Source organism: Pseudorca crassidens (assembly GCF_039906515.1).
Source record: "Pseudorca crassidens isolate mPseCra1 chromosome 1 unlocalized genomic scaffold, mPseCra1.hap1 SUPER_1_unloc_8, whole genome shotgun sequence".
NCBI classification, from domain to species: Eukaryota; Metazoa; Chordata; class Mammalia; order Artiodactyla; family Delphinidae; genus Pseudorca; species Pseudorca crassidens.
Genome location: NW_027135945.1, coordinates 975225 through 991053, shown reverse-complemented (window position 1 = coordinate 991053; position 15829 = coordinate 975225). Strand labels below are relative to the sequence as shown.

At 43.5% G+C, this 15829-nt stretch overlaps 1 long non-coding RNA gene across 2 annotated transcripts in view; it reads left to right on the top strand.

Annotated features, from left to right (window-relative positions):
• The window catches only part of LOC137217940 (uncharacterized), a 145388-nt gene that overhangs the window by 45309 nt on the left and 84250 nt on the right, over positions 1 to 15829 (top strand). The gene's annotated exons all lie outside the window — the stretch shown is intronic.

The window sequence follows — 15829 nt, the reverse complement described above, 5'->3', positions numbered from 1 at the left end:
CATTTGAACACGTTTCCCGATCACACGGTGGATCATCCTCTGGGTTCCACATGCATGTTTTAGCTGAAGGAAGAATCCCTTAAACCTGGAGAGTTGAGAACCATGGAATGGGTACCATGCAATATGACTTCAAAGGGTCTGCATATGCTCACCGAACCTCACCAATCCTATCACTGCTGCGTTTATGCCGCTGTACACACACTTGATTCTCTTTCGGAGACATATAAATCCATAGGTTTTAAGATTCTTACTAGTCAGGTATATTCTTAGGCGTTTAATATGGAGTGTTGAGTCCACTTCGTTGAGCAAGCAGTAGCTCTTGTCTATTACATATTTGTCTTATGGAAAGGTATCTGTGCTAATTTCAATCTCTGGTTTTATGCAGCACCCCAACTCACCTTTCCCCTTAAGCAAGCATAAGTTGGTTTTCTACATTTGAGACCCTATTCTGTTTTGTAATTCAGTTCCTGTGTAGCCAAGTTTACATTCCGTGTATTAGTGATATCTTATGATGTTTCTTTTTCTGTGTGACATATTTCACTTAGAATCATCGTACCTGAATCCACTCATTATGCTGCTATGGGCCTGATGACATAGATTTAATTGCTGAGTGATATTGCATTGTACGTTAGTACCACAACTTCTTTATCCATTTTTCGCTTTCTGTGATATTGAACTTGTACCGTAAATGAGGTTCCTGTAAACAGAGCCGTCCCAAATTTTGGGGTGGCTGTGTCTTTTTGATTTTAATTTCCCTAAGCTATAGGACCATAAGTGGAAGTGCCCTAGGCTCTGTTGCTTTGTTTTTTAGATGTTTCAGGAAACACCATACACTTCTCCAGAGTGGCTGTTGGCAATTTACATCCCGCCCATCAGCCTAACTAGGCTCCCAGTTCTCCATGGCCTGTCCTGCCTTTCTGGGTTTTACACTTTTTACAGATGGCCCTTCTGACCGGGGGGCAGTGAGACTTCATTGTAGTGCAGATTTCCTTTGCAAGCTTCCTTGGTTGGCCAAAAAGGGCGTATGCGTTTTTTCCTGAATATATTCAGGAAAAAACGCATACACCGTTTTTGGCCAAGTGTATTATTGTGGACGTTCTGCCTCTTTTCCTATGCTTTACATGCAATTCCAGTCTACCTCCTGAAATCGGTTTCCTGCAATTCTGCCCCGCATTCAAGTCCTCTTGGCAGCCTTACTTCAATATATTTTTGGATGATAGCTGTCATTTATAACTCTGCAGGTTTGTGAATTACAGTGCCCCTGAGCTCCTTTCTTCAACTCGCTTTCTTGTGAGCTGGCCGAAACACTGCAGGATTGCTTCAGTCCCTAGTGTGGTAATGGCATGGCACGCTGAGCCTTTGGTTAATTCCTCTTCCTGGTGGGAAATGAGAGTTAAATTTACCCATCCAGACACCTCCAGCTAGTCTCTCATTGGTTCTACCTATTCCTGTTCATTTTCTGCAGAAATTGCAAACTGGGCCAAACAGGAGGTTAAAGGCACTGACTCTCCAAGTGGGGAGAGTGTTAGTAAAGCGTCTGGAATGTTGCACCCGAGTACCAGGGGACGAAAACTGACACACATTTGAACACGTTTCCTGATCACACGGTGGATCATACTCTGGGTTCCACATGCATGTTTTAGCTGAAGGAAGAATCCCTTAAACCTGGAGAGTTGAGAACCGTGGAATGGGTACCATGCAATATGACTTCAAAGGGTCTTCATTTGCTCACCGAACCTCACCAATCCTTTCACTGCTGCGTTTATGCCACTGTACACACGCTTGATTCTCTTTTGGAGACATATAAATCCATAGGTTTTAAGATTCTTACTAGTCAGGTATATTCTTAGGCGTTTAATATGGGGTGTTGAGTCCACTTCGTTGAGCAAGCAGTAGCTCTTGTCTATTACATATTTGGCTTATGGAAAGGTATCTGTGCTAATTTCAATCTCTGGTTTTATGCAGCACCCCAACTCACCTTTCCCCTTAAGCAAGCATAAGTTGGTTTTCTACATTTGAGACCCTATTCTGTTTTGTAATTCAGTTCCTGTGTAGCCAAGTTTACATTCCGTGTATTAGTGATATCTTATGATGTTTCTTTTTCTGTGTGACATATTTCACTTAGAATCATCGTACCTGAATCCACTCATTATGCTGCTATGGGCCTGATGACATAGATTTAATTGCTGAGTGATATTGCATTGTACGTTAGTACCACAACTTCTTTATCCATTTTTCGCTTTCTGTGATATTGAACTTGTACCGTAAATGAGGTTCCTGTAAACAGAGCCGTCCCAAATTTTGGGGTGGCTGTGTCTTTTTTATTTTAATTTCCCTAAGCTATAGGACCATAAGTGGAAGTGCCCTAGGCTCTGTTGCTTTGTTTTTTAGATGTTTCAGGAAACACCATACACTTCTCCAGAGTGGCTGTTGGCAATTTACATCCCGCCCATCAGCCTAACTAGGCTCCCAGTTCTCCATGGCCTGTCCTGCCTTTCTGGGTTTTACACTTTTTTCAGATGGCCCTTTTGACCGGGGGGCAGTGAGACTTCATTGTAGTGCAGATTTCCTTTGCAAGCTTGCTTGGTTGGCCAAAAAGTGCGTATGCGTTTTTTCCTGAATATATTCAGGAAAAAACGAAGACGCCCTTTTTGGCCAAGTGCATCATTGTGGACGTTCTGCCTCTTTTCCTATGCTTTACATGCAATTCCAGTCTACCTCCTGAAATCAGTTTCCTGCAATTCTTCCCCGCTTTCAAGTCCTCTTGGCAGCCTTACTTCAATATATTTTTGGACGATAGCTGTCATTTAGAACTCTGCAGGTTTGTGAATTACAGGGCCCCTGAGCTCCTTTCTTCAACTCGCTTTCTTGTGAGCTGGCCGCAACACCGCAGGATTGCTTCTGGGCCTAGTGTGGTTCCGGCATGGCTCGCTGAGCCTTTGGTAATTCCTCTTCTTGGTGGGAAATGAGAGTTAAATTTACCCGTCCAGACACCTCCAGCTAGTCTCTCATTGGTTCTCCCTATTCCTGTTCATTTTCCGCAGAAATTGCAAACTGGGCCAAACAGGACGTTAAAGGCACTGACTCTCCAAGTGGGGAGAGTGTTAGTAAAGCGTCTGGCATGTTGCACCCGAGTACCAGGGGAAGAAAACTGAGACACATTTGAACACGTTTCCCGATCACACGGTGGATCATCCTCTGGGTTCCACATGCATGTTTTAGCTGAAGGAAGAATCCCTTAAACCTGGAGAGTTGAGAACCATGGAATGGGTACCATGCAATATGACTTCAAAGGGTCTGCATATGCTCACCGAACCTCACCAATCCTATCACTGCTGCGTTTATGCCGCTGTACACACACTTGATTCTCTTTCGGAGACATATAAATCCATAGGTTTTAAGATTCTTACTAGTCAGGTATATTCTTAGGCGTTTAATATGGAGTGTTGAGTCCACTTCGTTGAGCAAGCAGTAGCTCTTGTCTATTACATATTTGTCTTATGGAAAGGTATCTGTGCTAATTTCAATCTCTGGTTTTATGCAGCACCCCAACTCACCTTTCCCCTTAAGCAAGCATAAGTTGGTTTTCTACATTTGAGACCCTATTCTGTTTTGTAATTCAGTTCCTGTGTAGCCAAGTTTACATTCCGTGTATTAGTGATATCTTATGATGTTTCTTTTTCTGTGTGACATATTTCACTTAGAATCATCGTACCTGAATCCACTCATTATGCTGCTATGGGCCTGATGACATAGATTTAATTGCTGAGTGATATTGCATTGTACGTTAGTACCACAACTTCTTTATCCATTTTTCGCTTTCTGTGATATTGAACTTGTACCGTAAATGAGGTTCCTGTAAACAGAGCCGTCCCAAATTTTGGGGTGGCTGTGTCTTTTTGATTTTAATTTCCCTAAGCTATAGGACCATAAGTGGAAGTGCCCTAGGCTCTGTTGCTTTGTTTTTTAGATGTTTCAGGAAACACCATACACTTCTCCAGAGTGGCTGTTGGCAATTTACATCCCGCCCATCAGCCTAACTAGGCTCCCAGTTCTCCATGGCCTGTCCTGCCTTTCTGGGTTTTACACTTTTTACAGATGGCCCTTCTGACCGGGGGGCAGTGAGACTTCATTGTAGTGCAGATTTCCTTTGCAAGCTTCCTTGGTTGGCCAAAAAGGGCGTATGCGTTTTTTCCTGAATATATTCAGGAAAAAACGCATACACCGTTTTTGGCCAAGTGTATTATTGTGGACGTTCTGCCTCTTTTCCTATGCTTTACATGCAATTCCAGTCTACCTCCTGAAATCGGTTTCCTGCAATTCTGCCCCGCATTCAAGTCCTCTTGGCAGCCTTACTTCAATATATTTTTGGATGATAGCTGTCATTTATAACTCTGCAGGTTTGTGAATTACAGTGCCCCTGAGCTCCTTTCTTCAACTCGCTTTCTTGTGAGCTGGCCGAAACACTGCAGGATTGCTTCAGTCCCTAGTGTGGTAATGGCATGGCACGCTGAGCCTTTGGTTAATTCCTCTTCCTGGTGGGAAATGAGAGTTAAATTTACCCATCCAGACACCTCCAGCTAGTCTCTCATTGGTTCTCCCTATTCCTGTTCATTTTCTGCAGAAATTGCAAACTGGGCCAAACAGGAGGTTAAAGGCACTGACTCTCCAAGTGGGGAGAGTGTTAGTAAAGCGTCTGGAATGTTGCACCCGAGTACCAGGGGACGAAAACTGACACACATTTGAACACGTTTCCTGATCACACGGTGGATCATACTCTGGGTTCCACATGCATGTTTTAGCTGAAGGAAGAATTCCTTAAACCTGGAGAGTTGAGAACCGTGGAATGGGTACCATGCAATATGACTTCAAAGGGTCTTCATTTGCTCACCGAACCTCACCAATCCTTTCACTGCTGCGTTTATGTCGCTGTACACATGCTTGATTCTCTTTCAGAGAGATATAAATCCATAGGTTTTAAGATTCTTACTAGTCAGGTATATTCTTAGGCGTTTAATATGGGGTGTTGAGTCCACTTCATTGAGCAAGGAGTAGCTCTTGTCTATTACATATTTGGCTTATGGAAAGGTATCTGTGTTAATTTCAATCTCTGGATTTATGCAGCACCCCAACTCACCTTTCCCCTTAAGCAAGCATAAGTTGGTTTTCTACATTTGAGACCCTATTCTGTTTTGTAATTCAGTTCCTGTGTAGCCAAGTTTACATTCCGTGTATTAGTGATATCTTATGATGTTTCTTTTTCTGTGTGACTTATTTCACTTAGAATCATCGTACCTGAATCCACTCATTATGCTGCTACTGGCCTGATGACATACATTTCATTGCTGAGTGATATTGCATTGTACGTAAGTACCACAACTTCTTTATCCATTTTTCGCTTTCTGCGATATTGAACTTGTACCGTAAAAGAGCTTCTTGTAAACAGAGCCGTCCGAAACTTTGGGGTGGCTGTTTCTTTTTGATTTTAATTTCCCTAAGCTATAGGACCATAAGTGGAAGTGCCCTAGGCTCTGTTGCTTTGTTTTTTAGATGTTTCAGGAAACACCATACACTTCTGCAGAGTGGCTGTTGGCAATTTACATCCCGCCCATCAGCATAACAAGGCTCCCAGTTCTCCATGGACTGTCCTGCCTTTCTGGATTTTACACTTTTTTCAGATGGCCCTTTTGACCGGGGGGCAGTGAGACTTCATTGTAGTGCAGATTTCCTTTGCAAGCTTCCTTGGTTGGCCAAAAAGGGCGTATGCGTTTTTTCCTGAATATATTCAGGAAAAAACGCATACGCCCTTTTAGGCCAAGTGCATCATTGTGGACGTTCTGCCTCTTTTCCTATGCTTTACATGCAATTCCAGTCTACCTCCTGAAATCGGTTTCCTGCAATTCTGCCCCGCTTTCAAGTCCTCTTGGCAGCCTTACTTCAATATATTTTTGGACGATAGCTGTCATGTATAACTCTGCAGGTTTGTGAATTACAGGGTCCCTGAGCTCCTTTCTTCAACTCGATTTCTTGTGAGCTGGCCGCAACACCGCAGGATTGCTTCAGGCCCTAGTGTGGTTCCGGCATGGCTCGCTGAGCCTTTGGTTAATTCCTCTTCTTGGTGGGAAATGAGAGTTAAATTTACCCGTCCAGACACCTCCAGTTAGTCTCTCATTGGTTCTCCCTATTCCTGTTCATTTTCCGCAGAAATTGCAAACTGGGCCAAACAGGAGGTTAAAGGCACTGACTCTCCAAGTGGGGAGAGTGTTAGTAAAGCGTCTGGAATGTTGAACCTGAGTACCAGTGGACGAAAACTGAGACACATTTGAACACGTTTCCCGATCACACGGTGGATCATACTCTGGGTTCCACATGCATGTTTTAGCTGAAGGAAGAATCCCTTAAACATGGAGAGTTGAGAACCATGGAATGGGTACCATGCAATATGACTTCAAAGGGTCTGCATTTGCTCACCGAACCTCACCAATCCTATCACTGCTGCGTTTATGCCGCTGTACACACACTTGATTCTCTTTCGGAGACATATAAATCCATAGGTTTTAAGATTCTTACTAGTCAGGTATATCCTTAGGCGTTTAATATGGGGTGTTGAGTCCACTTCGTTGAGCAAGCAGTAGCTCTTGTCTATTACATATTTGGCTTATGGAAAGGTATCTGTGCTAATTTCAATCTCTGGTTTTATGCAGCACCCCAACTCACCTTTCCCCTTAAGCAAGCATAAGTTGGTTTTCTACATTTGAGACCCTATTCTGTTTTGTAATTCAGTTCCTGTGTAGCCAAGTTTACATTCCGTGTATTAGTGATATCTTATGATGTTTCTTTTTCTGTGTGACATATTTCACTTAGAATCATCGTACCTGAATCCACTCATTATGCTACTATGGGCCTGATGACATAGATTTAATTGCTGAGTGATATTGCATTGTACGTTAGTACCACAACTTCTTTATCCATTTTTCGCTTTCTGTGATATTGAACTTGTACCGTAAATGAGGTTCCTGTAAACAGAGCCGTCCCAAATTTTGGGGTGGCTGTGTCTTTTTGATTTTAATTTCCCTAAGCTATAGGACCATAAGTGGAAGTGCCCTAGGCTCTGTTGCTTTGTTTTTTAGATGTTTCAGGAAACACCATACACTTCTGCAGAGTGGCTGTTGGCAATTTACATCCCGCCCATCAGCCTAACTAGGCTCCCAGTTCTCCATGGCCTGTCCTGCCTTTCTGGGTTTTACACTTTTTTCAGATGGCCCTTCTGACCGGGGGGCAGTGAGACTTCATTGTAGTGAAGATATCCTTTGCAAGCTTGCTTGGTTGGCCAAAAAGGGCGTATGCGTTTTTTCCTGAATATATTCAGGAAAAAACGCATACGCCCTTTTTGGCCAAGTGCATCATTGTGGACGTTCTGCCTCTTTTCCTATGCTTTACATGCAATTCCAGTCTACCTCCTGAAATCGGTTTCCTGCAATTCTGCCCCGCTTTCAAGTCCTCTTGGCAGCCTTACTTCAATATATTTTTGGACGATAGCTGTCATTTATAACTCTGCAGGTTTGTGAATTACAGTGCCCCTGAGCTCCTTTCTTCAACTTGCTTTCTTGTGAGCTGGCCGCAACACTGCAGGATTGCTTCAGGCCCTAGTGTGGTACTGGCATGGCACGCTGAGCCTTTGGTTAATTCCTCTTCCTGGTGGGAAATGAGAGTTAAATTTGCCCGTCCAGACACCTCCAGCTAGTCTCTCATTGGTTCTCCCTATTCCTGTTCATTTTCTGCAGAAATTGCAAACTGGGCCAAACAGGAGGTTAAAGGCACTGACTCTCCAAGTGGGGAGAGTGTTAGTAAAGCGTCTGGAATGTTGCACCCGAGTACCAGGGGACGAAAACTGAGACACATTTGAACACGTTTCCCGATCACACGTTGGATCATACTCTGGGTTCCACATGCATGTTTTAGCTGAAGGAAGAATCCCTTAAACCTGGAGAGTTGAGAACCGTGGAATGGGTACCATGCAATATGACTTCACAGGGTCTTCATTTGCTCACCGAACCTCACCAATCCTTTCACTGCTGCGTTTATGCCGCTGTACACACGCTTGATTCTCTTTCGGAGACATATAAATCCATAGGTTTTAAGATTCTTACTAGTCAGGTATATTCTTAGGCGTTTAATATGGGATGTTGAGTCCACTTCGTTGAGCAAGGAGTAGCTCTTGTCTATTACATATTTGGCTTATGGAAAGGTATCTGTGTTAATTTCAATCTCTGGTTTTATGCAGCACCCCAACTCACCTTTCCCCTTAAGCAAGCATAAGTTGGTTTTCTACATTTGAGACCCTATTCTGTTTTGTAATTCAGTTCCTGTGTAGCCAAGTTTACATTCCATGTATTAGTGATATCTTATGATGTTTCTTTTTCTGTGTGACTTATTTCACTTAGAATCATCGTACCTGAATCCACTCATTATGCTGCTACTGGCCTGATGACATACATTTCATTGCTGAGTGATATTGCATTGTACGCAAGTACCACAACTTCTTTATCCATTTTTCGCTTTCTGCGATATTGAACTTGTACCGTAAAAGAGCTTCTTGTAAACAGAGCCGTCCCAAACTTTGGGGTTGCTGTGTCTTTTTGATTTTTATTTCCCTAAGCTATAGGACCATAAGTGGAAGTGCCCTAGGCTCTGTTGCTTTGTTTTTTAGATGTTTCAGGAAACACCATACACTTCTGCAGAGTGGCTGTTGGCAATTTACATCCCGCCCATCAGCATAACAAGGCTCCCAGTTCTCCATGGACTGTCCTGCCTTTCTGGATTTTACACTTTTTTCAGATGGCCCTTTTGACCGGGGGGCAGTGAGACTTCATTGTAGTGCAGATTTCCTTTGCCAGCTTCCTTGGTTGGCCAAAAATGGCGTATGCGTTTTTTCCTGAATATATTCAGGAAAAAACGCATACGCCCTTTTTGGCCAAGTGCATCATTGTGGACGTTCTGCCTCTTTTCCTATGCTTTACATGCAATTCCAGTCTACCTCCTGAAATCGGTTTCCTGCAATTCTGCCCCGCTTTCAAGTCCTCTTGGCAGCCTTACTTCAATATATTTTTGGACGATAGCTGTCATTTAGAACTCTGCAGGTTTGTGAATTACAGGGTCCCTGAGCTCCTTTCTTCAGCTCGATTTCTTGTGAGCTGGCCGCAACACCGCAGGATTGCTTCAGGCCCTAGTGTGGTTCCGGCATGGCTCGCTGAGCCTTTGGTTAATTCCTCTTCTTGGTGGGAAATGAGAGTTAAATTTACCCGTCCAGACACCTCCAGTTAGTCTCTCATTGGTTCTCCCTATTCCTGTTCATTTTCCGCAGAAATTGCAAACTGGGCCAAACAGGAGGTTAAAGGCACTGACTCTCCAAGTGGGGAGAGTGTTAGTAAAGCGTCTGGAATGTTGCACCCGAGTACCAGGGGACGAAAACTGAGACACATTTGAACACGTTTCCCGATCACACGGTGGATCATACTCTGGGTTCCACATGCATGTTTTAGCTGAAGGAAGAATCCCTTAAACATGGAGAGTTAAGAACCATGGAATGGGTACCATGCAATATGACTTCAAAGGGTCTGCATTTGCTCACCGAACCTCACCAATCCTATCACTGCTGCGTTTATGCCGCTGTACACACACTTGATTCTCTTTCGGAGACATATAAATCCATAGGTTTTAAGATTCTTACTAGTCAGGTATATCCTTAGGCGTTTAATATGGGGTGTTGAGTCCACTTCGTTGAGCAAGCAGTAGCTCTTGTCTATTACATATTTGGCTTATGGAAAGGTATCTGTGCTAATTTCAATCTCTGGTTTTATGCAGCACCCCAACTCACCTTTCCCCTTAAGCAAGCATAAGTTGGTTTTCTACATTTGAGACCCTATTCTGTTTTGTAATTCAGTTCCTGTGTAGCCAAGTTTACATTCCGTGTATTAGTGATATCTTATGATGTTTCTTTTTCTGTGTGACTTATTTCACTTAGAATCATCGTACCTGAATCCACTCATTATGCTGCTACTGGCCTGATGACATACATTTCATTGCTGAGTGATATTGCATTGTACGTAAGTACCACAACTTCTTTATCCATTTTTCGCTTTCTGCGATATTGAACTTGTACCGTAAAAGAGCTTCTTGTAAACAGAGCCGTCCCAAACTTTGGGGTGGCTGTGTCTTTTTGATTTTAATTTCCCTAATCTATAGGACCATAAGTGGAAGTGCCCTAGGCTCTGTTGCTTTGTTTTTTAGATGTTTCAGGAAACACCATACACTTCTGCAGAGTGGCTGTTGGCAATTTACATCCCGCCCATCAGCATAACAAGGCTCCCAGTTCTCCATGGACTGTCCTGCCTTTCTGGATTTTACACTTTTTTCAGATGGCCCTTTTGACCGGGGGGCAGTGAGACTTCATTGTAGTGCAGATTTCCTTTGCAAGCTTGCTTGGTTGGCGAAAAAGTGCGTATGCGTTTTTTCCTGAATATATTCAGGAAAAAACGAAGACGCCGTTTTTGGCCAAGTGCATCATTGTGGACGTTCTGCCTCTTTTCCTATGCTTTACATGCAATTCCAGTCTACCTCCTGAAATCAGTTTCCTGCAATTCTGCCCCGCTTTCAAGTCCTCTTGGCAGCCTTACTTCAATATATTTTTGGACGATAGCTGTCATTTAGAACTCTGCAGGTTTGTGAATTACAGGGCCCCTGAGCTCCTTTCTTCAACTCGCTTTCTTGTGAGCTGGCCGCAACACCGCAGGATTGCTTCTGGGCCTAGTGTGGTTCCGGCATGGCTCGCTGAGCCTTTGGTAATTCCTCTTCTTGGTGGGAAATGAGAGTTAAATTTGCCCGTCCAGACACCTCCAGCTAGTCTGTCATTGGTTCTCCCTATTCCTGTTCATTTTCCGCAGAAATTGCAAACTGGGCCAAACAGGACGTTAAAGGCACTGACTCTCCAAGTGGGGAGAGTGTTAGTAAAGCGTCTGGCATGTTGCACCCGAGTACCAGGGGAAGAAAACTGAGACACATTTGAACACGTTTCCCGATCACACGGTGGATCATACTCTGGGTTCCACATGCATGTTTTAGCTGAAGGAAGAATCCCTTAAACCTGGAGAGTTGAGAACCATGGAATGGGTACCATGCAATATGACTTCAAAGGGTCTGCATTTGCTTACCGAACCTCACCAATCCTATCACTGCTGCGTTTATGCCGCTGTACACACACTTGATTCTCTTTCGGAGACATATAAATCCATAGGTTTTAAGATTCTTACTAGTCAGGTATATTCTTAGGCGTTTAATATGGAGTGTTGAGTCCACTTCGTTGAGCAAGCAGTAGCTCTTGTCTATTACATATTTGTCTTATGGAAAGGTATCTGTGCTAATTTCAATCTCTGGTTTTATGCAGCACCCCAACTCACCTTTCCACTTAAGCAAGCATAAGTTGGTTTTCTACATTTGAGACCCTATTCTGTTTTGTAATTCAGTTCCTGTGTAGCCAAGTTTACATTCCGTGTATTAGTGATATCTTATGATGTTTCTTTTTCTGTGTGACATATTTCACTTAGAATCATCGTACCTGAATCCACTCATTATGCTGCTATGGGCCTGATGACATAGATTTAATTGCTGAGTGATATTGCATTGTACGTTAGTACCACAACTTCTTTATCCATTTTTCGCTTTCTGTGATATTGAACTTGTACCGTAAATGAGGTTCCTGTAAACAGAGCCGTCCCAAATTTTGGGGTGGCTGTGTCTTTTTGATTTTAATTTCCCTAAGCTATAGGACCATAAGTGGAAGTGCCCTAGGCTCTGTTGCTTTGTTTTTTAGATGTTTCAGGAAACACCATACACTTCTCCAGAGTGGCTGTTGGCAATTTACATCCCGCCCATCAGCCTAACTAAGCTCCCAGTTCTCCATGGCCTGTCCTGCCTTTCTGGGTTTTACACTTTTTACAGATGGCCCTTCTGACCGGGGGGCAGTGAGACTTCATTGTAGTGCAGATTTCCTTTGCAAGCTTGCTTGGTTGGCCAAAAAGGGCGTATGCGTTTTTTCCTGAATATATTCAGGAAAAAACGCATACACCGTTTTTGGCCAAGTTATTATTGTGGACGTTCTGCCTCTTTTCCTATGCTTTACATGCAATTCCAGTCTACCTCCTGAAATCGGTTTCCTGCAATTCTGCCCCGCATTCAAGTCCTCTTGGCAGCCTTACTTCAATATATTTTTGGATGATAGCTGTCATTTACAACTCTGCAGGTTTGTGAATTACAGGGCCCCTGAGCTCCTTTCTTCAACTCGCTTTCTTGTGAGCTGGCCGCAACACTGCAGGATTGCTTCAGGCCCTAGTGTGGTACTGGCATGGCACGCTGAGCCTTTGGTTAATTCCTCTTCCTGGTGGGAAATGAGAGTTAAATTTGCCCGTCCAGACACCTCCAGCTAGTCTCTCATTGGTTCTCCCTATTCCTGTTCATTTTCTGCAGAAATTGCAAACTGGGCCAAACAGGAGGTTAAAGGCACTGACTCTCCAAGTGGGGAGAGTGTTAGTAAAGCGTCTGGAATGTTGCACCCGAGTACCAGGGGACGAAAACTGAGACACATTTGAACACGTTTCCCGATCACACGGTGGATCATACTCTGGGTTCCACATGCATGTTTTAGTTGAAGGAAGAATCCCTTAAACCTGGAGAGTTGAGAACCATGGAATGGGTACCATGCAATATGACTTCAAAGGGTCTGCATTTGCTCACCGAACCTCACCAATCCTTTCACTGCTGCGTTTATGCCGCTATACACACGCTTGATTCTCTTTCGGAGACATATAAATCCATAGGTTTTAAGATTCTTACTAGTCAGGTATATTCTTAGGCGTTTAATATGGGGTGTTGAGTCCACTTCGTTGAGCAAGCAGTAGCTCTTGTCTATTACATATTTGGCTTATGGAAAGGTATCTGTGTTAATTTCAATCTCTGGTTTTATGCAGCACCCCAACTCACCTTTCCCCTTAAGCAAGCATAAGTTGGTTTTCTACATTTGAGACCCTATTCTGTTTTGTAATTCAGTTCCTGTGTAGCCAAGTTTACATTCCGTGTATTAGTGATATCTTATGATGTTTCTTTTTCTGTGTGACTTATTTCACTTAGAATCATCGTACCTGAATCCACTCATTATGCTGCTACTGGCCTGATGACATACATTTCATTGCTGAGTGATATTGCATTGTACGTAAGTACCACAACTTCTTTATCCATTTTTCGCTTTCTGCGATATTGAACTTGTACCGTAAAAGAGCTTCTTGTAAACAGAGCCGTCCCAAACTTTGGGGTGGCTGTGTCTTTTTGATTTTAATTTCCCTAAGCTATAGGACCATAAGTGGAAGTGCCCTAGGCTCTGTTGCTTTGTTTTTTAGATGTTTCAGGAAACACCATACACTTCTCCAGAGTGGCTGTTGGCAATTTACATCCCGCCCATCAGCATAACAAGGCTCCCAGTTCTCCATGGACTGTCCTGCCTTTCTGGATTTTACACTTTTTTCAGATGGCCCTTTTGACCGGGGGGCAGTGAGACTTCATTGGAGTGCAGATTTCCTTTGCAAGCTTGCTTGGTTGGCCAAAAAGGGCGTATGCGTTTTTTCCTGAATATATTCAGGAAAAAACGCATACGCCCTTTTTGGCCAAGTGCATCATTGTGGACGTTCTGCCTCTTTTCCTATGCTTTACATGCAATTCCAGTCTACCTCCTGAAATCGGTTTCCTGCAATTCTGCCCCGCTTTCAAGTCCTCTTGGCAGCCTTACTTCAATATATTTTTGGACGATAGCTGTCATGTATAACTCTGCAGGTTTGTGAATTACAGGGCCCCTGAGCTCCTTTCTTCAACTCGCTTTCTTGTGAGCTGGCCGCAACACCGTAGGATTGCTTCAGGCCCTAGTGTGGTTCCGGCATGGCTCGCTGAGCCTTTGGTTAATTCCTCTTCCTGGTGGGAAATGAGAGTTAAATTTACCCGTCCAGACACCTCCAGTTAGTCTCTCATTGGTTCTCCCTATTCCTGTTCATTTTCCGCAGAAATTGCAAACTGGGCCAAACAGGAGGTTAAAGGCACTGACTCTCCAAGTGGGGAGAGTGTTAGTAAAGCGTCTGGAATGTTGAACCTGAGTACCAGTGGACGAAAACTGAGAAACATTTGAACACGTTTCCCGATCACACGGTGGATCATACTCTGGGTTCCACATGCATGTTTTAGCTGAAGGAAGAATCCCTTAAACATGGAGAGTTGAGAACCATGGAATGGGTACCATGCAATATGACTTCAAAGGGTCTGCATTTGCTCACCGAACCTCACCAATCCTATCACTGCTGCGTTTATGCCGCTGTACACACACTTGATTCTCTTTCGGAGACATATAAATCCATAGGTTTTAAGATTCTTACTAGTCAGGTATATTCTTAGGCGTTTAATATGGAGTGTTGAGTCCACTTCGTTGAGCAAGCAGTAGCTCTTGTCTATTACATATTTGTCTTATGGAAAGGTATCTGTGCTAATTTCAATCTCTGGTTTTATGCAGCACCCCAACTCACCTTTCCCCTTAAGCAAGCATAAGTTGGTTTTCTACATTTGAGACCCTATTCTGTTTTGTAATTCAGTTCCTGTGTAGCCAAGTTTACATTCCGTGTATTAGTGATATCTTATGATGTTTCTTTTTCTGTGTGACTTATTTCACTTAGAATCATCGTACCTGAATCCACTCATTATGCTGCTACTGGCCTGATGACATACATTTCATTGCTGAGTGATATTGCATTGTACGTAAGTACCACAACTTCTTTATCCATTTTTCGCTTTCTGCGATATTGAACTTGTACCGTAAAAGAGCTTCTTGTAAACAGAGCCGTCCCAAACTTTGGGGTGGCTGTGTCTTTTTGATTTTAATTTCCCTAAGCTATAGGACCATAAGTGGAAGTGCCCTAGGCTCTGTTGCTTTGTTTTTTAGATGTTTCAGGAAACACCATACACTTCTCCAGAGTGGCTGTTGGCAATTTACATCCCGCCCATCAGCATAACAAGGCTCCCAGTTCTCCATGGACTGTCCTGCCTTTCTGGATTTTACACTTTTTTCAGATGGCCCTTTTGACCGGGGGGCAGTGAGACTTCATTGGAGTGCAGATTTCCTTTGCAAGCTTGCTTGGTTGGCCAAAAAGGGCGTATGCGTTTTTTCCTGAATATATTCAGGAAAAAACGCATACGCCCTTTTTGGCCAAGTGCATCATTGTGGACGTTCTGCCTCTTTTCCTATGCTTTACATGCAATTCCAGTCTACCTCCTGAAATCGGTTTCCTGCAATTCTGCCCCGCTTTCAAGTCCTCTTGGCAGCCTTACTTCAATATATTTTTGGACGATAGCTGTCATGTATAACTCTGCAGGTTTGTGAATTACAGGGCCCCTGAGCTCCTTTCTTCAACTCGCTTTCTTGTGAGCTGGCCGCAACACCGTAGGATTGCTTCAGGCCCTAGTGTGGTTCCGGCATGGCTCGCTGAGCCTTTGGTTAATTCCTCTTCCTGGTGGGAAATGAGAGTTAAATTTACCCGTCCAGACACCTCCAGTTAGTCTCTCATTGGTTCTCCCTATTCCTGTTCATTTTCCGCAGAAATTGCAAACTGGGCCAAACAGGAGGTTAAAGGCACTGACTCTCCAAGTGGGGAGAGTGTTAGTAAAGCGTCTGGAATGTTGAACCTGAGTACCAGTGGACGAAAACTGAGAAACATTTGAACACGTTTCCCGATCACACGGTGGA